This window comes from Pinus tabuliformis, chromosome 9 (genome assembly GCF_031772625.1).
Source record: "Pinus tabuliformis cultivar Carrire ecotype Pingquan chromosome 9, CPIR1, whole genome shotgun sequence".
In the NCBI taxonomy this organism is placed as follows: Eukaryota; Viridiplantae; Streptophyta; class Pinopsida; order Pinales; family Pinaceae; genus Pinus; species Pinus tabuliformis.
Window position 1 is genome coordinate 1,256,491,276 of NC_142307.1, and position 27,597 is coordinate 1,256,518,872.

A 27,597-nucleotide genomic window follows, 5' to 3' on the forward strand; every position below is an offset into this window, starting at 1 on the left:
CCTAGTTCTCTAAAGTAGTCACTTTCATTCCTTTTCTGACTCCCTAAAAGAAAAGGTCCATCTGAGCACTTGTCACTTCAGGTTCATTAAATATTCGAAGGTGACTAGAGTCATCTTTTTGTCCTTTTCTCGACTCTTTAAAGATGAAAAGGTCAAGTTTTGTTCCTGCATCATAAAATTTACTGCCCACGAAATATTCCTGGTAAAAGTTCGATTTCTTGGTTGTAAGAAGAGTGTTTTTTAGGCTCGTTCTCAATGGCAACATTCCCCGAGTCTACTGGCCAAGGTCTTCCCCTCGATGGACATTTCCGCCTTTTGGAAATACCGGTGCTCCATGTATGGCAACATTGTCTTTGCCTGGGTTAACCATCAGTTTACCCGTGTGGTTATTTTCAACCTCGGTGGTCCCGAGTGTCATGAATCCTGTTCCACCATCTCCTTCATCTGAATCATGACATGTTGATTCCAAGGTTGAGCCTATGCCTTCTTCCCCTCTTTCTTTGCCTTCATCTCCTCCTTTGCCTAGTGAAAGTTTCACATCTAGTAACCAAGAGACTGAGAAGAAGAAGAAGAAGATGGAGAAGAAGAAGAAGTCCAATAAATGTGAGGCCACTTGTGCAGCTCCTGCTCTGAGTACATCTTAGGTCGGAACACCTTCTACTCCTTCGCGGAAGGTTAAGTTTCCTTGTAAATTGTGCAAGGGTGACCATCTTCTTCGTGATTGTCCTGGTATTCCTAGGATCTTAGACGTATGGTCTCGCGATTCGGCTCATCCCTCATCATCCTATAAAGCTCATGATGATGCCACCCTATCAACTGGCAATGGAAAGAAGAAAGGGAAGATTCGATTCCCATATAGACTGTGTGAAGGCAACCATCCCCTTCACCTTTGTCTGCTCATGGATAAAGCTTCCATTGTTTTGGAAAGTCTTACAGCTTCTTCATCCCAAATTCTCGTTGGTTATCAGAGGCTCTCTTCAAACCCTCCCTCCATCAACAAGGAATTTGACTTAGACTCTTCTCTTGTCTATCCTCCTCCTTCTGAGCCTGGCTGTACTAAGCCTGTTCCAGACCAACCATTGGTCGGAGAGAGTGTCGACTTGGGTTCACCACCAGTTGATCACTCTATTTTGGAAGAGCGTCATGCTCATGTTCTTCTCATCTTGTCAGATTCTCCTGAGTCTGAGAACGACACTCCTATCCTAGTTGATTCAGAGAGTCCTTCTTCGGTTCCTATAGAGTAGGGGGCAATCATACGATTCCCCCACCAAGTAGTTTGGTTGTTTCCTTCGACTGGAGTCACTTGACTACTTTCCGCCTTCCATCCCATGTGCCTTTCCAGATTACAGTACATTCCTATGATAAGGCAGTACCTGGCATTGTCCTGGATGAGGGCGTGTCTTTCAGTCTTATGCCTTCCACTACTTGGCAAGCTTTGGGTTCCCCACAGCTTGTGCCGGTCACACAGAATCTGTTGGCATTTGACAGGGGAACCAATCAACCTTTAGGGATCCTCCCAAAGCTTCTTGTTACTTTGGGGGGAAAAACCATCTATATCAACGTGATGGTTGTCCAAGGTGCTTTAGATTTCAGTCTTCTCCTTGGTCGTGACTATATTTATGCCATGGGGGCCCTCGTCTCTTCCCTTTTCCGTGTGGTTTGTTTTCCACACGATGGAAGAATGGTGACCATCGATCATTTATCGTTCTTTAGCTATCATCCCCTCTCGATTCTTGCTCGCAAGCAGTGCCTTCCTTGCCACAGGTAAATTATATGGCTACCCGTTCTATCTCCGCCTCTGCTGCTGATCATGCAGATGGTCTCGTACATCATGTACTGGGGGCATTGGAACCCGATCTGTCATTGGTGCATAATGACATGTATTCCTCGCAGAGTGCGTTTCTTCCATCCCACGAAGACCTCTTGGGAGCCATGTTCTCGTGTCACCCATGAACAGGAGTTACGAGGATAGTTTGTCCCTATCTCAACCTCGTTAAAAATTGAAACAAGGGGTGTGGAGCATAGTTCCTTGTCTTGTGTCAAGCTCGTTAAAAAATGACACAAGGGTTATGAGGATAGTTCTTTCACTGTGTCAACCTCATTAAAAAATGAAACCAATCCCTTTCCAAATCGATTATTTGATTAAGATCTCGTAAAATCCAAGTTGAGTCTTTCCAAGATCTCGAATGTGAAACTTCGTTCCATCCACCTCGTAATGCAATGAAGCTTGGGGGGCATGCACCTCGATTTGTGTCATTATGCTAGGGGATGCGAACTTATAACAAGCATAGTTTTTTCATTTCAAGCTTGTGTAAACATCAAACTGAATCCAAGCAGAGTTCTCCATGGTTCAAGCTTGTGTAAAAATGAACCCATAGCCAATTTACATCTTGTGATTTCCATTTATCCGCTAAATTTTGCTAGATGAGCCTTGGTTGTTTCATTCCATCACCACCATCTCTTTGGCTGATCATATGCTTTCACTTGGTTGTTTTTCTTTTCCTAAGGAACTGCAGCGATGAGTGGTTTTATTAGCCAGCCTCTTGACCATTACATGTTTTGAGCAGTTCCACCATTGCCAGAACCAGTTTCTACCCTTTATACCACTCGTTCCTCTAGGGCGAGTCACCTTTAAGCCCTTTTATGACTCGTAAAATATGAAAATATTGCCGAGTATTTTTTCCCTTTTTGAATCGTTAAAGAAAATAAAAATAGAGGTCTACTTTCAGCTCTTTTCCAACCGTTTAAAGAAGAAAAGATTGCCGAGTTTTCCCTCTTGACTCGTTAAAAGAAATAAGAGGCAGTCGACTTTAAGCTATTTTATGACCGTGTAAACACAAAAAGATTGTCGGGCCTTTGTCGTTTCAGGCTTGTTATCAGTTATGAAACGACATGCTTCCGACCGCTTTTCTACTTTTTCGGATCGAAGTCACTAGTTACGAAAAGTACTCCTCGATCATAGTGGTCGGGCGGTTCTTTCGAGTATCGTTTTATACTTTTTTGGGCTCGAGAGACACAAATATACAAAAAAGGACCCCCCCCCACGGAGTTTTTTTTTCCGTGTCTTTTTCAAACTCTCTAAACATGAAAAAGACTCCAAGTTTTACCTATGTCAGACTCGTTAAAACCTGACGACATTGGACTCGTCACCATGACGAGACTCGAGCTTCTCCTTCCTAGGGCTCGTTAAAATATTACTAGGTTGGACTCAACAACAGGTTTATCATTGATTGTCTATGGTAGCTAGTCACTCTTGAACATCGACACTTTTGCTTCTTGTCAGGTTGGGACATCCATACATCGTCATTTAGCCTTCCACGGGTTTGGGTTATCATTCTAGCCTCATTCCATCTGATTCATGCCGTTTCCTTTGACCCTCTAATGCCTTGGTGCCGGAATGCTGCCACCCCCCTCCGGAATTGTGTTGCCAACATATTCAAGAGTATAATCCTTCTGCAGTTTACACCCTCGCCTTCTCCTCTGATACTCTATTTCGCCATCTGCCTCTTGTTCCTTATCTCGTGTCACTGATGAGGGAAACATTATCGCCCTCCCGCGACGGGTCATCTCCTGTCGACATCAGCTCATTATCCAGGAGATTGATCTAGAGATCCCCTTTGGTACCTTAGAGCTTGCATGCCTCAATGGCAAGTTCATCGCACCTGACGGTCGACTTTCATTATTGGTCGTCGATTGGGTGACTCCACAAGTGTTCGACTTCAGTTCCTTCTTCACACTTCGTGGATTGTGCTAGACAGTACCTTGAGAGCCATTGGCATTATTGGTGGTTTCTCTCGTGCTTGTTAACGGTTTTCATCATTGACTGGTAATCAAGCGATGTTCTATCATGCTCGACCTCAGCACGTCTATTTGCATGTTAGAATTTGTACTATGATCGGATGGGTTCAGGACCCCGAACTCAGATTACACATGTTCGGGCTACATGGATTGGTTTTATGATTACATGACTCATTGATGGATGGCTGCGACCATGCCTAAGTCTTCATGGATGGTTGCAACCATACCTTTATCATCATCATGGTCTCATTAGCTGGATGGCTGCATCCATACCACAGACCTATTTTGTATGTCTTTTGGATGGCTGTGCCCATGCCTACACTACATGTACTTCATTATCAAAGATATCAGTTGTACGTTCGTGCAGGTTCTTCCAAATGGTGTTCCAGTTCAGTTAGTTTCGTAAAACATTTCACCCCTCCCTCTCTCCCGGGCTTCATACTTTAGGGGGCATCTATTACACAGTAATTTGTCACTGTCTTCACTCCAGTCTTCCTACTGTGTCATGTGTCCAAGTTGTACATGCTCATGTTAGAAAAATGCTCTCTGATGTTGCCAAATGACCCACTTTTCCAAAGGTTTCTACCTCATCGCATCTATTGGCTTAATAAGCGCACTGAAGGGCACTCCAAAACAGCCCAGAAGCGCTGCCATTTTGGAAGTACACCTGATTCTCGTGATGGTCGGATTTTATGTTCCAGCGCGACTGTCGCTTGTAATCCTGAGCGATGACCTGACTAGCTACGTTATTAAATAGCGATGTCAGCGCGGAAGACCAGTTATGTGCCCGCGATGATCTAGATTGGGCGAATTTGTTCCAATAGTTGGCCTTCCAGATGACTCCAGACCTGGTTGTTGGCCTAGTTTATGTCGCCTTCCTTTCTCTGGCGTGGTTGTTCTATCATTTTTGCTACCTTCCTTGGAGATAAGCTCATTCTCCCACCTTTCATGGAGACTCCTTCTCCTATTTGAACTCTCACCATTTCTATGTGCTACTAGTTTTGGAGTTCTTAGTCTTTGGAGTGGTTGCTGATAGTGTTGTTAGTATTTGTGAGTTTGCTAGATAGATGGTGTGAGTGTGACAAGTGTGGGATTGTTGATAGCTTGAGGAAGGTTGTGAAGTGCCCTTAATCTTGTGTAAAACTTGTGAGTGAGAGATACTTGTGTTGGGAGATCCATCTTCAAAGAGTGAATGCTTGAGGAACATGTTGGCTGGATCCCTTCTGAGAAGGCTTGTGACGTCAAGACTTTGGTTGTAAGCTTACTCTTATTTCATAATTGACGAAATCAATGATGTTTTCCTATGTCTTGTATGTAATGTACTTGATATCTCATGACTTCTTGACTTTGTGAGTAAATAGATCATTGTTGTTCTAGTTATGTGCTTTGTTGTGTTTCCTTTGCATTGTTTCAGGTTGATCACTCATTAGGAGAAGGAAGTATAAGCTGGAGCAGTGCAACGGAACTCCATCGACCACCGGTTGAGGTAGGCCTCCAACTATGACTGTTTAAGGAAAGCTATTGTTGATCTGTCCTTGTTTGTGACTAGACCCACTCTACGGCTAGAGGGGTTGCCTCTGTCCACAGAGGGAACACTTTCCTGCATCACACACATGCTAGAAAATTCCAAGGCATGCTAGGCATACTAAGACAAGCCAACTGCTAAGGCAAGCCATGATATGCTAGGTGCCACGGTGTGGCGCGAATGCATGCTAGGGAATAATAGGGCCAAGTGCCAAGGAAATACAAAGGAACACTAGTTTTAAATGCATGGAAATGAAGTGTCAGTGAGTTCCAAGTATGCTATGGAGGGAGTGACAAGGTATTCTATGTAGTTCCAAGGCATGCTAGAGTGCTAGGGAAGCATATCAATATGTGCCAAGCACCAAGGTGCTAATGCGTGCTAAGGAGTGTTAGGGAGTGCCAGGGAAACATAAGGGAGCACTAGGTAAAAATGCATGGAAATTAATGAATAAGAGTTTGTGATAGGGAGTGTCAGTGCTAAGGAGAGAGTGACATGGTGTGCTAGGCTACGCTAAGTCATCCTATATTACTAGGGCGACATGCAGCCAAGATGTGTTAGGTGCCAGGGTGTGTCAACATGTGCTAGGAAGTGTTAGGGAGTGCTAGGGAAACATAAGGGAGCACTATTTAAAATTAATGCATGCAAATGAACAAATAAGAGTTGTGATAGGAAGTGTCAGTGAGATATAAGTGTGCTAAGGGAGTAACAAGGTATGGTAGGTAGTGCTAAGGCATGCTAGAGGCTACGGAAACATTCCAAGATGTGCCGGGTGTTAGGGTGTTCCAATGCATGCTAAGGAGTGTTATGGAGTGCGAAGGAAACAAAAGGGATCACTAGTTTCAAATACATGGAAATGAATGAATAATAGTGTGTGACAAGGAGTGTTAGTGAGTTCTAGGTGTGCTAAGGAGGGAGTGACAAGCTATGTTAAGTAGTGTCAAGGAATGTTAGAGTTCTAGGGCAACATGCCAAGATGTGCCAGGTTCCAAGGTGTGTCAATGCATGCTAGAGAATGTTAGGGAGTGCCACAAAAACACAAGGGAGAACTAGTTCAAAACGCATGGAAATGAAGAGATAAGAGTGTGTGATAGGAAGTGTCAACGAGTTCCAAGTGTTCTAAGGAGGGAGTGATAAGGTTATATGCTAGGCAGTGCCAAGGCACGCTAGAGTGTCAAGGCACATCAGGGAGTGCAAAGCATGCGAAGAAATGCAGGGGATGCTAACACGTGGCACATAGGGCAAAGGGATTGTTAGACATGCCATGTGCTATGGCATGTCAATATGTAAACTATGTTGCTTAGTTGTTTTATGCCCATGGTTGGATGTGAGCCTTGACTTGGTAACTTATTAAGTGGGGTGAGTTGAGATTAGACATGAGTAGTGCAATATGTGTTATAGGCAGTTCTTAGGTGAACAAGACATAGTCTAGTTGTAGTAACTATAACTTAGTTAAGTTGTTGTAGTCGAGGCAGGACTTGGTTGGGTTCACAAGTCTCAAAAAAAGCAAGGGTAGTTGTGAGGGCATGATAGATAAGGAGTGCCAGGGCATGCCAAGGAATGAAAAGGCATGCTAACACATGGCAGACAATGTTAATGGATGTTGAGGACTGTTAGGGGAACACAAGGGAGAATTAGGTCAAAATGCTTGGAAATGAATGAATAAGAGTGTGTGCCAAGGAGTGTTAGTGAATTCCAGGTGTCCCAAGGATGAAGTGCTTTAGGAGAACTTCAGAATAGGACTTGCAGGAGGCAAGCTTATGGTTGTGATAAGGCATGGAAAAAGCGATTTCAGAGAAAGGGAGACTTTGGGTTGGGCATAGTATTGTTTTTCTAATGAATTGGTTGGGTTCCCAAGTCGCAAAAATAGTAAGGCTATATATGAGGGCATGACAACTACGGAGTGCCAAGGTGTTCTAGGGAATTTAAGGTTCCCAAGTCATGGAAAAATGTAACACTAGTTGTGAGGGCATGAATGCCAAGGTGAGTTATGGAATGCTAGGGCATGCTAACATGTGTCAAATAGTATGAAGGCATGTCAAACAAGCTAAGATGTGCCAAGTGTTAAGGCATGCCAATATGTGTAAGGGCGTGATAATGCATGTCGAGGACTGTCAGGGCAACAAAAGGGAGGAACAAGTTAAACTATAAGGAAATGAACACATAATAGGGTTAATAAGTCATCAATTTACCTTTTCCATGAGGGGCATGCTAGGCACACCAACACTAGGTGCCAATAGGTGCTAAGTTTTAGTGCATTCTAAGTGCCAAATATTCCTCCGTTACTTCTCATATACTTTCCAATAATTGATCTCAAATAACTTTAATATTAAACCATGCCAAAGCATACCAACTCATCTCAATGCATTCCAAACATGCTAAGACTTTCCAAGTGCCAATGTGTGTCACGGAGTGTGATGCATGCTATGAAGTGACAAAGCATGTCAAAGAGTTCTAAGTTGTGTTAGAGAGTGCCAATGCATGTTGAGGAGTGTTAGGGAGTACTAGGACAACACAAGGGAGAACTAGGTCAAAATGCATGGAAGTGAATGAATATGATGGTGTGTCAAGGAGTGTCAATGAGTGTTATTTGTCATGCCAAGGAGGGAGTGACAAGGTATGTTAAGCATGGGTAAGGCATGTCATGGAATATCAGGGCATGTCAAGAAGTGCTAGAGTATGCTAGATAGTTCCGAGGTGTGCTAACATGTGCCAAATAGTGCCAAGACATGTCAGGTGCTAAGACATGCTAGGATGTTTAGGGTGCCAGAGTATGCCAATATGTGTCAAGGAGTTTCAAGGCAACAAAAGGAATAACCAAGCTAAAATGCAAGGAAATGAACACATAAGAAGGTTAATAAGTTGGGACTTTATCTTTTTCAAAAGGGGAATGTTAGGAATGCTAATAATATGTTCCAATACATTCCAAGTGCCAATGTGTGCCAAGTGTTAATGTATGTCAATGCAATATTATGCCAAGGTGTTCTAGGGCATGCTAGGGACTATAGGGCATGCCAAAACATGCTAGGGGAGTGTTATGTAATGCTAGGGCATGCCAACATGTGCTTGGGCGTCCTACTCATGGCAAGATGCTCTATGTACAAAGATGTTCCAAGTACAAATATGTTCCAAGACATGTGAGGTTCCAAAGAATGTTAGTGTGTTCCAAAGTAGGTTAAGGTGTGCCATGAGTGTTGAGGAGTGATAGGTTTCTCTCATTAACATAATTGACAAAGATTGATTATATATTAAATAATATAGTTCCTACAAACAATAGTGGAACTTTATCTAAAGGGAATTTTCTATATAATAAACCTAATAGAGATGAATCATGTGTTGACTAATAGAAAAGCTATATTCTTATGACTTGAGGAAAATGATACACACTAATTACTTCTTAAAAAATTGACTAACTCTAACCACTATGGCCTTGGAAACATAATGAAAATGACTCCAGAACAATGGTCTTAAATCATTATCTTTTAACAAAAAATATAGTAATAGGTACATAGCGTCATCAAAAACTTATTGGACTGATCAATGATGACGAATTTTTTTTTATCATCACCAAAAGTAACCAAAAAGAGAATTGGTGAGGGTCAATAAAAGATCGTCACTAGAAGTTTCACCAAAAAGAGAATTAGTGATGGGCCTTTAATGACCCTCACCAAAAGTGTCACCAAAGAGAGAATTAGTGACAAGCCTTTAACGAACCTCACCAAAAGTGTCATTGAAAATGGCTTTGGTGATAAACCTTAAATGACCATCACTATATACACTTACAACAACAATTTTTTAAAGACTGTCACCATATGCAACATTGGTGACAGACATTAAAGGTCCGTCACAGGCATGAAGCGTCATCAAAAACTCTTTGGAATGATCAATGATGACGAACATTTATTATCCATCACTAAAAGTAACCAAAAATATCATTGGTGACGGTCAATAAAAGATCGTCACTAGAAATGTCATCAAAGAGAGAATTAGTGATGGGACTTTAACGACCCTCACCAAAAGTGTCACCAAAGAGAGAATTAGAGATGGGCCTTTAACGACCCTCACCAAAAGTGTCATTGAAAATTGCTTTTGTGGCAAACCTTAAAGGGCCATCGCTATATACACTTACAACAACGCTTTTTTAAAGACTGTCACCATATGTGACATTGGTGATGGACCTTAAAGGTCCGTCACAAGCATGACCCTCACCAATGACCTTTTTTCTTGTAGTGATAAAATTCAAAGCATGAAATAACCAAGATTAAACAATTTGATTACCATGGACTATGGCATGGATAACAAGTTGCACACAATCATTATTATGCATAAAAGTAAATAGTAGTGGCATTTAGACTTGCAGACTTTCATGGTCCCTTTTTTTTTTGGGGGGGGGTTCATATATTTTCATTTTTTGACCTTCTCTTTTTCTTTTTGTTCTTTGATATTTCTTTTAGGACATACCCTCTTTACATTTTTAAATTTTTAAATAATATGGAAAACGTTTGCAGAAAGAAAAGGTATGTACAATATTACAAGGCTTAACCTTAGTCATTCAAAATTATGACTCCTATTGGTATAGGAACCTAACAATCTCCTCAACCAGTTTCTCTATCATTGGCCCTGTACTATCTGACTATATCTTCTACTTAGTCACCTGCAGACTAGTCAAATTTCCTTCGATGGTGGCGCTGAGTGCATAGGCTTCATTAAGCCAAGGCCCTATTCTAGCCTTGAGGACACTCTCTTTGCACTGTGCTGCATCCTCCTGCTCCTTTAGTATCTTTGCCTCTTGCATTTTGGCTTGCCTCTGTGTAAGGGTGACAGTGTGAGCTATCACTTTGACTTCATCATATCATTGTTGCAGCTCTTGGACCTCCATTTCCAACCTTTACAAGGTGGGATCTTCCTACAAATTGGTAACCACTTCGAGCGCCTGCTCGAAGAGTGCGGTACACTCCATTATGATGTTGTTTACTACTGTCACGACGTCCTTCAAAACTATCTCACGCTACTCTCTAACTTCTAGCAGGGTTGAAGGCTGGGCCTTCAACTATAGTTCTGCGATCTTGAGGTTCATGTCAAATTGAACCATTGCCAACTATGTTCTGGCATCACGCACTCTTGCAGCGAGCTTCTGAATACACACATCTACTGGCTTATCATCCGGAATGGCCAGCTCTGGGAGAAACCTGCATGCCTTAGCCACCACCTTGGTTGTGCGCTCATTTTTGTCTGTGAAGGCTTTGACGAAGTTTACAGTAGAATCTCTTTGTACCGTCATCTGAGTGTTGTTGAATTTTTTCTCACTGATTACCTGTAACGCATGTTATTCGTAGGCCCGAAGTTTCGTGATCACGCCATCATGAAAACTATGAAGTGATTCACTGAGAAGCGCATCCAAATTGAGCCCAATTCCTTTGAGGGCATTGATAGTGGGCCTATCAGCTTTAGTCTCTGTGGTTAGCACTCCCTATGGCAGTAGTATTTCCCGGGGATCCAGGGTGTGCACCATCCCTGCTACTTCCAATGTGCTCATCGCCAAACTAGTTGACTTCATGCTGCTTCATCCCACGTTGGTCTGGACCTGTGATGCCTAGATCTGCAGCTCGCGCAGACCCATCTGAATGGCCCCCAAGGCCTGCTTCTATTGTAGCTCGAACTGCTGCAGCAGTTCTACGGTGGTATCTCTGACCGTATCACCGATATCATTTAAATCAACTTCTGTTAAGGTGATCAGATTGAGAGAAGTCTTGCTAGCCTTATACTTCTTTTGTGGCCCTACCTTATGTGGATCTATGTTGAGTTCAACATTAATGGAGTGGTCTCTAGGTCCGCTCCTCCTTGGTGTGATTATTGTTCCTCCTCCTTTGTCTCTGGAGAAGGCGACTTCTGACTCCTGTCAGAGCTGTGCTCCTCTTCTTCTACCTGTCCTCCCGTCTACTTCGTGGTGGTGTGCTCTACCTTGGCCTTGTCCTCAACCTCCTTTTTTCTTTTTGTAGCCAACTTCTCCATCTTCAGCTTGGCCTCCTCCTTTTTCTACTATGCTACAGTCTTGCTAGACCCAACTATCAAGTCTAAGGAAATCTACCGACGATAGGTAGAGGACCACAGTAATTGCGTCGTCTGTGGCCAGGTATGGCAGGTCATAACATTTCTACTCAGGTTCTTTCCATGCACGTATCGAGACTCAGTGGAAGTCGGCCTTGAATTCCACATACTCCTACAACTTCTCATACACAGTTGGTGACAGCTGCAGTTTGCAGTTGATGGCCATATGGATGCTCATCTCCATCAAGATCCAAAATACCTTGTTGTCCTTGATCCTTTGAGGGTCTTTCGTAGCCCGCAGCGAAGCAAACTTTGCTACCTCTAGTAGGTCGAGCGTGACCAAAGGAAACTAGCTATCCTCTGGTAACTCCCGTGTGACCAACAATATGGACAGCAATAGCCAGGCATAGTGGAATGTTTTGCTGTGATCTTGCACCTCTCTATAGTTCATGAGGAACTCTCGCAGAGGTAGCATGCCTAGTTAAACTGTACACCATCCGTGCATTGGGCCACTAAGGCTACTACTAGTTCCGACACTTCATCTGTGCGACACTTTTGCATAATCTTTCCTACCAATATTTGCGTTGCGACTTTGATTACGCGGTTAGCTATACTTGTGATGGCATAGCCGCGCAGCTTCTTAGTGAGTTTGAATTTGTCCTTCATTGCTTCAGCGAGGTCACGTTCGCTTGGCTTTTCGCCAAATTCCATGGCCATATTTTCTCCCAAGTATGACAGTCGAGTGACCATATGGATTAGCATGTCAGTGATGGGTATCATCTCTTCTAGCCACAGACACCCATCGTGCACCAAGTATAGCAGCTGCTTGATCATGACCATGGTTATGGGTTGTTATATAGCAAATTGACCCCCTCATCAACTCATAGGGGAAAGACATGATAGCTTAAGCAAAGACCAAGATCACATGCCTTGTTTCCACACTAACGCTGGCTATGCATTGACAACCTGCTTTATAAAGCTTCTATGCATGAGGGTGCATTAGTGACCCAACTAACTCAAGTTGCTAGTTTGGGAACAACGGTAGTGGATCCTAGTGAAGTTTTAAGGGTCAAAGGAACGAATTGACTCATAAATATCTAGATATTTGCTCCTAAATTCACTTAAGAAAAGCAATGAAACATCTCAAGTTCGACCTATTTGGGGGATTTCTAATCCTAATGAAGGAGGCAAATGGGAAAGAGTTGAAGAGAATGGAAACTTCATTGCTTTTATCCTAGGGAACTCATGGAGGAACTTGGAAACCCTAACTCAATTGCTACATAAGCAAAACCAGGGCTATGGTGATAGAGGTCGGAGCATTTGAAAGGATAGCATACTTGATTGTTGAGCATTGTCTCAAATCATAAGAAGTTGGTAAGAAGGGAGAGAGAGAGAAGCTGGAGCGGTAAGGGAAGGTTGATGCAATAGATGGTTGTAATCACTCTTCCAACATTAATATAGAACTGTATTTGTACTGTCTACTCCGTGGTGTTGGTACTATCATTCATTCGTTTGTTTGTCCAATACCTTTTAGCATGAGTAGCTTAGTTATGTGTAACTAGATGTTCTTTTATGTATTCATTTATTAGTTATCAAAAATGTATGCTATGATTATGCTTGTCTCGTTTATGTGCAGGACTTGATCTGGAGCCAGCTCAGGGACTTCCACCTAGCTGCATTGTGTTCTCCAGAAAATCTACACGGAGGCTTGAGGTAATCTATTATCCTACTTTGATAGTTAGTTATTATTTATGAACATGCATGTAACTTTTTGATGGTTGCAGATAATCTTACAGTCTGTCGAAGGTCCTGGGAAGACCTTTGAGGGTATCTTCATTCTCCATACATCGTACATTTTATCCTATAGCAGAATTGGCAACTCCACTGGGGACTATACATCTAGTTCCCGGTTTACCCGGATAGTTCTTAGTTTCCTCCTCCTTCTAAGACCTCCCTATACTTCTGCATTCCCTTTTTGACCCACCAAAACCTTGTTGCATTCTACCTACATACATTCATCATTGAATCTGATCTGAGAGGCCCTGTTTTGAGCTATTTCCCCATACTAACGCAGGTTAATAGACTACATAGCGCTTTATAAAGCTCTGTGTCTGCATACAGAAAGCGTTAGTGGACCTAGTAACTCTCTGTGGCCACTGCTACAGAACGTTAGTCTCCCAAAAACTTGATTTCAAGCCGTGTCTACAAACCCAAGGGGATAGGAAGCCTACTCATGGATTGAAAGAGGGTCTGCTACTGCATTTTGTTAGCAAGATAGGTGTCCTAAGAGTTTTTTTTTTTTTAGGAAATAAGTTTTGTTTTTCTTTCTTAAAAACACTTTTTATGAAAGAAAGATCCACATTTTTTATTCATTCTTCTATTTAGCTGGTTAAAAGCTGCTTTATTTTAGTTTCAAGTAGTTGTTAGGAAAACATTGGAAAGATTTCCATTGGTTATGCATGTGTTATAATGACTAGGATGCATGGAACGAATATGAATATGTGAAAGACTCTCACCTGTAGCATACAACTTGTTTTCATCAAATTTAATATTGTTTAAAGCATTGTCTTGTGCATGATTTTCGAGTCAGAATCCCATCACATTTCATACATCAACTCCCCTACCGAAGACAATAAAACGGTACACATAAAATTTACCTAAAATCAATCAGTGACTCTTTATTGAGCAAACAAACATTAGTTCAGGCTAGGATCTTGGGCTAGGAAGCATGAGTAAACTGCCCAAGATCGAAAACCCAAACTAGTGTCATTAAAAGAGAGAAAATTCCTGCTGCACTCATACTACTAGGACCACTCTAGTAAAATTGGAGCTAAATACGACACAACATCGGACTGTAAGTGAAGGTATCCCACATTCACTTGCAACTCCTTTGGGTATTATGCGTATTGGGGATCCCTTCGGGGATTTTGGAGCTGAGTTGGGGACTCAGGTATCCTGCCCACATAGCATACTATTTGTGACTATGTCCCCCGCGGTAGTGTCTATGATTTGAGGTATCCTTAGTGGCCAAGCTTTTAGGGACTTACACAAGGTGACTGGGGTGGGCTGCCTTGGTACTTAACACAGACGGACCTACTATGTATTTAGTTTTTGGGAGGGTGCTCATCTTCACAAGAGTACTTGGCCCCTTAGTCTGAGGTTTGGGTGAAGCTAAAGAGTAACCGTAACTGTACATTTGGCCAGCCGTCTCTGTTATTCATTGTGACACTGGGTTTCATCTCCAGTGATTGGTGCCTATTAAACAGGGTCATTTCCCTCTATTTGTTGATTGATCAACTTAGTGTATTTTTTATATTTTTTAGGCACTTGAGTGTTATCATTTGAGACTTTAACAAATATCACGATAAAATTTATTGATAAAAATTAACGATCACCATGGCTACATCCGACCATCATCGTCAATCTAGACGATTGCTAGGACTTCCTCCACTCATTATGGAAGATCCGTCGAGCTCCAGTGAACCAGATTCCCCATCTTCAGGGAATCAATCTCCTAGATCTCACACGGAATCTGTGGGGACAACTGACGATTCAATTTTTCCATAGGATTTCTTTACCGAAGGATTTCTTCCTCCCTTTAACCCTCCGCTCACGAATCCATTGGACCCAATCTTGGTTCCCGTGGCACCTGTACTTCCTATTTCTGTAGTTGGAACATTTCCATCCATCCCGTCGACGACTAACGGGTCGTGGAACTTTAGGGACACTTTTGGTCCTCCACCACTTCCCTAGTGGACAGTCACCACAACACCATCGATGGTGAACCTCGCTATCCCATTTGTCCTAGGTACAACCACTCACATGACACCCTCCATGAGTGGAACCCAACCGATGTTGAGTTCCACCCCTTTAGTGTCTAATTGTATACCTTTGACAAGTGCTACATACAACGCCCCCTACAACGCTCAATATAGCATTATTAGCATGGTTCATATCCACCAACAATATGGTTGGCAACCATTGTACAGTTCAAACCCCCAAACTCAAGTATTTTGGGGCGTTCCCAATATGCACATACCGGTAGGGAATGTAATAGTTCCCCCTCCATTCTCAGGCATGCATGGTCAGTCACTGATTAACATGAGTGTTCCTTATGTCAATCAAGGACAAATGGTTAGTTCTATGATGGGAAAGAATCCTCAAGGAGGTCACAACCAACCCATGGGGGCACCCTACTCACAAATTCAAATGAGTAAAGGGGGCACCGCTTATCATGGGGGAAATTCTATACCCCAGTATCAAAATCCCCATGGAAATCCACACTACAACACCATACCCCAAGGCAGCTACTATATTGCGCAACCTCTATATAATATTGGGACTCAAACGATGGGAGGACCGCAAGGCTCCTCAAGTCATATGTCATCACCCTGGTTCGAGTCAGCGACACCACACAACCTACCTTTCCTGGCAATGTTGGATATCCCCGACTTGTACAAACTCACAAATGACCCCATCTACCATAACTTAATTTGGTTGCCGATCCCGCATAAGATACCAATGGACATCCCCAAGTTCGAAGGCAAACAAGGGGAGGATCCAGGCACTCATATCACCACCTACCATCTTTGGTGTGTTTCCAACTCCATGGTGGATGATAGTGTCCAGTTACATCTTTTTCCCTGCACCCTCACTGGAAATGCAGCTAAGTGGTACATTGAGTTACCACGCACGTCAGTAAATACCTTTGACACTCTAGCGATGGAATTCCTGAAGCACTTCCAGCTACCAATCTAGTATGAGACTGGGATAGAGCTCCTCACTTCACTACGTCAGGATACCACCACCCACATCTCTAATCATATACATGAATGGAGATGTAGGTGGAGATTAGTCAAAGCTCCCCTCCCAAACTATCTCTTAGCAGACTAGTTCTGCAAGTCCCTACTCCCGCAAATCGCTGAAGATGTCACTTTAGGTGGTGCAGTAACAGAAGACCAATCCATACGTTGTGCCCAACACTTAGATCTGATATATTCATAGTCTGGCACTCTTTATGACATAATCCCCAATGCCCCTCATAACTCCAATGTTTCTGCTACTCGGCACCCTAGAGTGCACGTGGATGGGATTATCGACGCAACCTCTGGGCGGCTGTAAAACAACTCAACGGTCACATTGCCCAAATGTTAGTGGACCCCTCTACCAAATCGACTACTCCTCCTACCACTGTGATAAACTCTATGCAGTATACATAAAAACTTGATGGTAAGAACAAGAAGAATAAGAAAAATACAGCTCCTTTTGAGGAGCAGTCAACAAAGCAGCAAAACCCAAAACAGAAGGCTGTTGTGCCTCCTGATAATGGAAAGGATAAACCCGCCAAATTTCCTTACAAAATTTTTGTTGAAGACCACATGATCTATCACTATCTGCTTCTTCAGGAATGCATAGAATACATTGCTAAAAATGATACTAGTAGGACCCCCACTATCCTTAATAATCCTTTCCCCGCTCAGTAGCAGCAAAACCTTATTGCCAACCAACCCCAACCTCCACAAGGGGGCAACGATGGTACGCAACATCCTTCAGTTGGTGAAGGATATTCTACCGTTTACACCTTTGAAACGGTAGATCTACAAAGAAGAGCCAAATCTTATGGAGCTCTTGTCGCTCATGCAGAGGAACCTTCCTCAAGTCAAAACCCACCGCTGCCTAACAATTTGCATATCGAAAGGCCGATTTCTGACCTTGTAATTCAACCCCCCAAAGGGGCACTTCGACGCACAACGCATAATACATCTGCACATGCCGCCCAAAACTACATCATTGTAGGAGACTTGGCGCAGTTGTCGGCTATGTTGGTGCTCGAAGTATTACAAACATGCCTAGCACAAAGGAAAGCTTTGCTTTTGGCTATTGGTGGTATTGACCCACAGGATTCTAGGCTTGCAATTTTCGACACGGAAAAGTGTAAACCTCCCCTTTCTCACCATATTGCATTTCAAGTGCAAATCTTTTCAAAAGGTAAAGGTATACACAGAACTGTCATTGATGAAGGTGCTTCTACTTGCATCATGTCGGCTTCATGTTGGCTCTCTTTGGGTTCTCCAACCCTATCCCCACCTTTGAATTTCCTTAAAGCTTTTGACGGCCACACTTTCATCCCAAAAGGTTACCTAGCTAGCTATCCCATCACCTTGAGTGGGAAAACAGTAACGGTGGATATTAAAGTCGTGGACCATAAACTCAACTATAATCTACTTTTGGGCCCCAATTGGACTTATGCCATGAATGCCATTATATCTTCGGTCTTTCGCATCATCTTATTTCCCTTGGATGGAAAGATAGTCACAGTGGACCAGCTTTCCTTTTGCACCCCTGATAACTCCCCGTTACCTATTAGCTCTGTACCCTTAGTGGGTGGTGTACCTAACACTTACGTCAGTATCAGCACTGGTCTTCTATAGGCTTCTTCCTAATGGATTTTTTCCCTCTTCAGCCACCCCAGGTTTCATAGACAGTCAATATGATTTCATCCATTCCTCATGAACATACCGATCAATGGATCCTACTAGCTCCTTCAAACATTGACACTTACGGAGAAAAAATGCGTTGTCACCAGCTGAATTGGCCTACCAAGCCATTCAATATGCATCTGAATCTCCGGTCACTTTGGTTACGACCAACTGTACCATTGCCCCTCCTATAATGGCTCCTTCTTCGATCCACTTAATCAAGTCCTACCTACGGACGAAGCTATTAGAGAAATCATGAGTTTAGAAGAGTGACCTTGGGAGGACTCGCACCATCGTGTTTCGATATCTGATTCGGACATGATGCCTCTTCAAATCCTATCACCTGACGCACATGAAATCGTTTCCTCACCATATACGACTATCCAACCTTTGGACTCGGAAGGAAACAGGGGCAATATTTCAAAAACATTGCTCATCGATATTTCTGTCATGACAAGCATCGTGGAAAACATACAGATTGGAGCCAATCGCAATCCTGAGGAAATTGTGAGCTTCACCTACCCTTTTAAGGACTTCCACAATGTTTTCCCTTGGTCTTATGAGGAAATGCATGGCATAGACCCTTTTATTGTCAAGCAATAGATCAAGAAAGATCGAGCATTCTTTTTATGGTATTTTTCTTGCTCGTTAATCTGAAAAATCCTCGAGTTTCCTTCTTCGGGCTTGTTAAATTACCACGAAGAAGGTCGAGCATTCTTTTTATGGTATTTTTCTAGCTCGTTAATCCAAAAAACCTTGATTCTCCTTCTTTGGGCTCGTTAAACTACTACAAAGAAGATATGAACATGTTCTTTTATGGGATATTTTCTCGCTCTTAAACTGAAAAATACTCGAGTTTGTCAATCTTGGGCTCGTTAAACATATACAACGATAGTCTGAGCAACTCTTTTTTGCTATTTTTCTAGCTCATTAAACTAAAAAAGACCATTAGAGCATTCTTTTAAGGCGCTTTTTTCTCGCTCATTAAACTAAAAAAATCCTGAGTTTTTTCTTTAGGCTCGTTAAACATTATAAAGATGACCTGAGCATTCTTTTAGGTACTTTTCTCGCTCGTTAAACTGAAAAATCCCGAGTTTTTGTCACCGGGCTCGTTAAAACTCTACGACAACAACAAGAGCACTTTCTTTTTTGGGACCATTTCTCGCTCTTAAATCAAAAAATCCCTGAGTTTTTCCCCTTCTTTGGGCTCGTTAAATCTACAAAGAAAGAATGAGTAGTTCTTTTACCTCTTTTCCCTTGCTCACTAAACTAAAAAAGATACCTTGAGTTTTCTTCATTTGACTCGTTAAAATTTGATGAAGGGATTGAGTTTGTTGTCGCATGACTCATTAAAAATTCATGACGAAAAATGAGTTTAGCCCATCTCCTTGTACTCATAACAAAATGAGGTCAACATCTATTGAACATGGGTTTCTCTTTATCCGGATTCAATAGATTAACTCACAGAAAAGTAATTGATCTGGGTATACTATTAACCTTTTGTCGCACCTGGTTAACAACTATGACAAAGGGACCACCATGGAGTCTGTTAGCGCTTGAAATTTCACCTCAGGCTGAGAAAGGTAAACCTCAAGGCAACATCAAACCATTTAGCCTCGTAGCTAGCCCTACGGGGCAGGAGAAGGCTCTCTCCGGTCTATCTCGTAAAATCTTCAATAGATGAGATGACCAATAAGGTAACACTGATATTAGGCTAGTAAACTGATCAAAGAGTTTGATTTGGGGTTTTTTGGGTTTTTGGTGGCAAATTGAGGAGAGGGCAATTTTGGGTGCGGGGATTGGACACAATTTCTGCAGGGGGTTCCTTGGGGCGAGGTAGGAGACAGTATTGATGCCTTTAATTGAGGTGGATGGTCAGGAATGAAAGGTGAAGAGCTAAAGAGAGCAAACAATAACTTTGAATTCTCTTTAGACAGTAGAAAACATTGAAATTAAACAAACTTAAAAGTAGAGCATGGCAGGCATGAATTCTTACTTTAACACTTCATTTGTTTAATGTGCAGAAGTAAAAGAAAGGAAATGAGTCACATAACAAGCTTACAAGTACATTGAGAAGCACACCATCAACACATGAGTCCACAAGAATCCCAAAGAGGACTGCAAAACCCTGGTCTTCCTTAGCCAAAAATTGCAGAGATACAGTGAATAATACAATGATAGCTTATCCCTCAAGAGTCCAACCATGAAAATGAGCAAGAAAGTACATAATATAGATGATCTAACCTCTTTCCCTGCCTCCATGGGTCGAGCTCACTATCCTAGGAGCTGTTTCAACCACTTCTAAACTAAGCACTACAAACTAGGCAGTCAAAACAACTTGCCTCTATAAACTTGGAAACCAATTCATTCATTTAATATTTACCCTTTTCATGAATGAATGTTCTAGAAGTGTTACATAAGAGTAAAAGTGTCTAAAAAGTAAAATAATTACATCAAATAGAATCACATTTCATCCCAAAAAGTCAAACTGAGTCAAATCTGCGTTTTCTGGGCTGTACAGTGCATTTCTGGACAAAACTGCCTGACAGGTCGCGCGCCCCTACCTGACGGGTCGCGCACCTTTGGATCCATCTTTGGGGCACTTTCAGGTGGCCAAATTGAGAAAACTTGGGCTTGTTGGAAAGTTCTGTGAGTCTACTTTCCAACCCAACTGGAATTTCTGAATTTGGAGTTCATTTGCCCTGTCAAAACTCAAATCTCCCAAGACTGCTTTCTGTAATTCAAAAAAGTGGCAAAAAGTCATTTTTTGCTAGTTTTTTGACTTTTTGGAGGCCCAAAACTTCACCAAATCTCAAGTCCATCCATGAGCATATGTAACTTTGCATGACAAATCTAGAAATGCTGAGTTTTGGTCAAAAGGAGTTGCCCTGATGAAGGGTCGCGCGGGGGGTGAGACCCGTTAATGGGAAAAACCTGCAAATTGCCAAAAAATGCCAAAATTCACCCAAAATTCTCAAAATTTCTTGGGATTTGTGCTGTGGCTAGGCTATTTAGTGCCTTGATCCTTGAGTGAAGCCTCAGCCAAGATACGAAGGGGATTTGGCCTCTTTCTCCGTTTTAGTGCCTCGGTCAACCGCCTTTGAAACATCTTCATTTTTGCCTTGCACACATGCATCCTTGCCCAGTAATGGTTCTTCATGTTCCTTAGCAATTTCTTTTCTTGGTTGGCCTTAGCCAACAACCTCTCCAAGTGTGCATTTACCCGGATGAGCATGGACTCTCGGTCAGCGGGCAATGGGTCACCGAGTCTTCTTCGGTTCAAGATTCGGTCACTACGAATCCTCCATAGCTCATCAAGTGCCTTCTCCTCCTCCAACTGTTTGTTGCGTTGCTCCAGGTATGTAATGGTCCATTTTGCACCCTCTAATCTCCTCTGTAAGGCATCATTTTCAGCTTTGAGATGCTGAATGACCTCCTTTTCCTCTTGGCTCGGAGAAATGGCCTCAAGATCAACAAGCTCAATATCTGGAACTCCTGATGGTCCCTCATCAATCTTGGGCTGCTTGCCCCTCTGTGCTGCCTGTGCTGCTGAAGAGAGCGAGGCCCCTTCCACCTGATGTGGAGATAACACTCGCTGAGCTGATGATGAAGGCGAGACCCCTTCCACCTGCTGTGGAGATAGTACTCGCCTAGCTGCTGCAAATAAGGCCCTCGGGCCTTTCTGATAGGTAACCAGAGGTGAGGAGCTGACATGTCTAGTGACAGGGATGTCATGCTGCTGTGATGGTCCTCCCTCCTCATGAACAACCTCAGGATGTGGCGAGGGTGGTGCTGTGAAAAACTCACGAGAGATGAACTCCTCCCATGAGATGCCCTGCTGAGTCAACTGATGCAATACTACAAGCTGAATCAAACCATAACGGTATAGGCTCCTATACTGCTGTGTCGGGCTCTTCCTCTGCAACATGGGCACCATCCTCTGAATGTTCTGATAGAAGAAAACAGGGATGTTCATCATCCTCACTCGGGTGAAGTGCATCAAGAGGCGAATATGATATGAATATACTTGTGAAAATCTGCCCTCACAAGTAAAATAATGCATGATGAGCCTCATCATGGGAGCATACTCTCTCCTGAGAAACCTGAATGGAAACACACTTGCCAAATGTCTCATGAATGGTGGCCAGACAAAAGGCTCAAAGTGAACATTATCCAGCACCTTGCGCTTATTCCACACCTCCCCAACATTAGGTATCCCTGTGGCATGTGAGATCACCTCGGGTGTCAATGTAAATTCCACCCCTGTAAGGTTGACATGTCCATCATGCAAGTGCAAAACAAATAGGCGAGCCAACTCTCTGTGGTGCTGAATCCGAGAGATCCTCTCACAGAACTCATAACAAGACATATACTGAAAACATGTGACTGCCATAGGACAGGCCTGTAACTCTGCTAAAGAGGTGGGCTCCTCTCGCTTATGATGTCCACCCTTTCCACCTTTATGAGGCCTCCTCTGTACCTCAATCTTTGAAGCTGATGACTGGTCCTCACTTTGCTCATAAGTTTCGGTTTCTGACATTGTTTAAGGAGCAAAGTGGACAAACTGTACTGCTGTTTCTGCCTGTAAAAAGTTGATTTATATGTTGTTTCAAGGGGACAAGGAACATGAGGGAAATGTTAGGGGAGGGACATTTTTACAAGGAAAATGGGAAAACATGTATACAGCAGGGAATTTAGGGAAATACACTGTAAACATCATTGCATATACATCATCAATTTCATATGTTTACATGGGCATAAGGAGAAGTAGGGTTAGGATTTCATTTTTATTTTTAAAGGGAAAAGGGATAGGGTTCATTTGCTTTACAAATTTAAAAGGGAAATTGACATGGAAATATAGGGAAAATGAAATGGGAATGAGGAAAATAATTACAAGGGGAAAAACCATGAAACAGCAATAAACCCTAGCACATTTTTTACAAATTTACATACAGCCATATGGAGAGATTTCTCTTGCACACTTTGATCATTAAAAAAACATTCATCATATCCATCAACCATAACCAGCAATCATTCCAAGATTAGGGAGCCTACCTCAAGCGATTTGATGGCTTGGAGGGCGTTTGAGAAAATTTGTAATAATTTTGTTGGAAGACAGCTTGACGGGTCGCGCACCACGCCCAACGGGTCGCGCGCGCCTGACGGGTCGCGCCCATTGTAAAATTGCACTGTGGGAAACCCTCTGACGGGTCGCGCGCCTCTGACGGGTCGCGCGCCTGGCCTGACGGGTCGCGCCCCTGTCCAACGCCCGAACTTGCTCTGCTTTCGCTCCTTTCACTCAATCACTCACTCAAACTTCTCTTGCAAGTGTTTTGGATGCACAATGAGAGTGAAAGGAGGGAGATTGGGTTTTTATAAGTTTCATTTGAAAAAATTTCATGTTCAAACCCACTTTCTAATGTTTCTCTTTGACACTTTATAAAACTGACTTTTTGGTTTCCTTTGTCCTGAAATTGACTCTTTCAGTGCTTTGACTTGATTCTTTTTGCAGGAAGATCATCTGAGGGATCTTGGCAAGGGGACCAGGGTTGCATACTGTCCACTGAAGTCTTTTGAAATTTCATTACTTTTTACAAACATTTGAAAAATGACCTTGGCTTTAAAAACAGAGTTTTTAAATCCAAGGTGAAAATTAACTGTACAAGATAAAAATTTCGAATGAACATCTTTACAATCATCCCTCTGGCTTGTTGAGCACTTATTGACCTTCAAAACATGACCTTGTAGACATTTTTGACCAAAACCCTAGACCTAGGAAATTGACCTCAAGACAAGACAAGACAAGCTTTCAGAGAGCTTAATGACTGAAATGACCAGAGCCAGCAATGCCAAGAGGGGAAAAATATACCATCTCCTCCATCAGGGTTATGGCATGCCTAATGGGATGCAAAAAATTGACACTGATGAGACACCTACATATGCAAATGCAAAGAGTTTTGATCACTGATGGAGGGCTCAAGACCGACTCTAACAGAGTCATTCTTTACGATCTTTTCAGACTCTCGAAATATGAAAAGACCACCAAGTTGTCTCATCTTGACTCATTAAATTAAACAGACAAGATATAGAGTCGCTCTTTTTGCGGTCCTTTTCAGACTCTTAAAATATGAAAAGATCGATGAGTTTAACCGTCTAGATTCACTAAACTAATCAAACTAGGAAAGTAGACAATACAACTGCATTCAGTATTAGAAAGCGTGGTTTGGCAGCAGTCATTCCCTTGAACATGGAACTCCCTCAAATAAACCTTCCTTGTGACGGCCTCTCAATATGAATACTACCATCCTATGAGTTTAGCCTAAATACCTCGATGTTCTTGCATCTCTGTATCCTAACACTCTTTGGTGTTCATGAGTCTAGTGCTACATGGTTAAAACCGTTGTCCTACCTTCTATTGTTCAACGGTTAACCTTTTGTTTCCTCCATCAACCCATCAAGCATATCCTTTCATCATGCTCTCTGTTGATTGACCCAATGCTCAAATATTCCTCAAAAAACAAATCATTCTTGTCCCATTTCATGTCGATTGATGTAGGACACATTATTTCCTACCTTTCGACAGGTATCTTCTTATCGACTTCAACACTCTATCTAGGAAGACAACCTAGAAACACATTTAGTGCCTTGGTACTTGTAGACATTAGTGGTAGGTTTCTTTGTGTTTGATCAGGGGTTCTCATTATTGGCTCCTAGTTAAGTGATTCTATGGGTGTTCGATGACAAAAACATCTTTCACACTCGTTAGATTGTACCATGCATCTTGGAGACCATCACCATTATTGGTGGCCTTCCTCACATCTGTTAACGGTCTCCATTATTGACTGGTAATCATATGATTTCATGCATGTTCAACATAAACGCATATATTCACATGTATCGATCTATGTTGTTCAGTGAAGCGGAAATCAAGACCTTGGGTAGAGGCTTCAATCAATCAACATTGCTTCCTCTCCCAAGTTGCGTATATTGTTTTTTGGAGACAGCTCATCAGAATGATCCTATTATGACACCAGATCTACATTGTGCTTATTGGCAGCCAACATCGTCATATCTCTTTTATGAGAAAATCACTCTGACATAGCTACTGAGCATGGGAATGCCCGACTCAGGACATGATTTTAGTAGTTTTATATATATGTGTTGTATCAGGTTTCTCGTACCACCTGAAGCTCCAATCCTCTCTCTCTTTTTTTCGAAGAAGGAAAATTACAGTTAAGTAAAGTATTTCAGCCATCGTCGCAGCCTCTAATCTCATACTTTAGGGGGCATCTGTTATATAGCAAATTGACCCCCTCATCAACTCAGAGGGGAAAGACATGATAGCTGAATCAAACACCAAGATCACATACCTTGTTTCCACATTAATGCTGGCTATGCACTAACAACCTGCTTTATAAAGCTTCTCTGCAAGCCTAAGGGTGCATTAGTGACCCAACTAACTCAAGTTGCTAGTTCGAGAACATCGTTAGTGGATCCTAGTGAAGTTATAAGGGTCAAAGGAACAAATTGACTCATAAATATCTAGATATTTGCTCCTAAATTCACTCAAGAAAAGCAAGGAAACATCTCAAGTTCAACCTATTTGGGGGATTTCTAATCCTAATGAAGGAGGCAAATGGGAAAGAGTTGAAAAGCATGGCAACTTCATTGCTTTTACCCTAGGGAACTCATGGAGGAACTTGGCAACCCTAACTCAATTGCTACATAAGCAAAGCTAGGGCTATGGTGATAGAGGTCAGAGCATTTGAAAGGATAGCATACTTGATTGTTGAGCATTGTCTCAAATCATAAGAAGTTGGTAAGAAGGGAGAGAGAGAGAGAAGCTGGAGGGGTAAGGGAAGGCTGATGCAACAGATGGTTGTAATCACTCTTCCAACATTAATATAGAACTATCGTTGTACTGTCTACTCCATGGTGTTGGTACCATCATTCATTCATTTGTTTTTCCATTACCTTTTAGCATGAGTAGCTTAGTTATGTGTAACTAGATGTTCTTTTATGTATTCATGTATTAGTTATCAGAGTTGTATGTTGTGATTATGCTTGTCCCTTCTATGTGCAGGACTTGATCTGGATCCGGCTCATGGGACTTCCACCTAGTTTCATTGCGCTCTCCAGCAAATATACACGGAGGCTTGAGGTAATATATTTATCCTACTTTGATAGTTAGTTATTGTTTATGAACATGCATGTAACTTTGTGATAGTTGCAAATAATCTTACAATTTGCTGAAGGTCCCGGGAAGACCTTTGAGGGTATCTTCATTCTCCATACACTGTGCATTTTATCCTATAGCATGGGTGTGCGGTTATAATGTGGTACCCACAGCATATTCAGTAGACCCGCCTTATCCACCCCTTTTACCCACTTCCTTGGCTCCAGCACGGTCACACTAGAGTGTTTGTGGAAGACGCGATGCATGATCTACTCCATCGCTAAATGGGGAAAGAGTTCTGCGTTAGCCAAATCCCAGTCCTCCAATTTTAATAGGGGGATGCGCCCTGTTATCACTCAAGAAAAAAATTTAAATTGTTCACATCAGTTCAATTGTTTGTCAAAGGGTTGGTGTCAATTTTGGGTCTAGTCTTTTCATCTGGTTTTAGAGTTTAAATAGTTTGAATAGGAGTCTTCTTAAGAGTATTGTTGGTATGTACAAAGGAGTCAATTCTCTATCTTAGTCTATCATTGGTCTTACATCTCACAAGGATATCATATGTCCAAACTCATTTCAAAGCCGAAATTGTCTAGGTGATTTCGTAGCGCCTGTAATCATTTTAAAGTGGTTTTGCAGCACATAAATCCTTTTTAGCAGTTTCGCAGTGCAGCATGTTTTAGGTGATTTCGTAGTGTATAATTCATATTTTGCACTGGCTGTGCTACGAAATTGGGGATTTGTTCGAATCCATAGCCACTCTTTCACAGCTGTCATATCCATCAAAATCCATCAACAGTTGTCAGCCTATACACTTTGTCTATCATATCCGACCGCTTATCCTCATCATTAGGTCGTTAGGTGTCTTGGTACTGGCACATGTTTGCAGTTGTATTTTACTTAGCGGTTTTGGTCGTTCAATCAGGGTTTTCAAAATAGTATCAGAGCAATCGGGGAAATGTTCTTGTGGGTTTTGCTTCTATTCTTCGAATTTGGAGAAGTCTGAAACTATTCCTTGTAAACAATCTTGAGCTCAACTTTCAGGGATATTCTCATTGTACTGGATACTCTGTTTTCTGAGATTTTTCACCCAGCTGAAAGACACACTTGAGATCCACGATTTTTATAAGAACAACCTCAAAATTACAGATTGGGAAATGCAAACTATCTCCTGGTCATCTGTGTTGGAAAATACCGTTCAATTTCAAAGCATTCAGCGACTCTGTGTTGTCAAAGATCTTTCAGCTCATGATGTTATAATGCGTATCATGCACAAAGACAATTTCTTAATCAGGATGTAGAACAAGGGTGGAGGCACACTTCATGATTACCAATTAGAAGGGTTGAAGTCTCTTGTGAACAGCTGGAGGAATGATACAAATGTTATTCTTGCAGATGAAATGGGCCTTGGAAAAACTGTGCAATCTGTGTCAATGCTCGGGTTTTTACAGAATGTACAGAAGATACACGGTTTTTTCCCTGTAGTTGTACCCTTGTCAACATTAACAAACTGGGCAAAAGAACTCCGCAAATGGCTGCCTGACATGAATGTTTTTGTTTAGGCAATCGTGCAAATA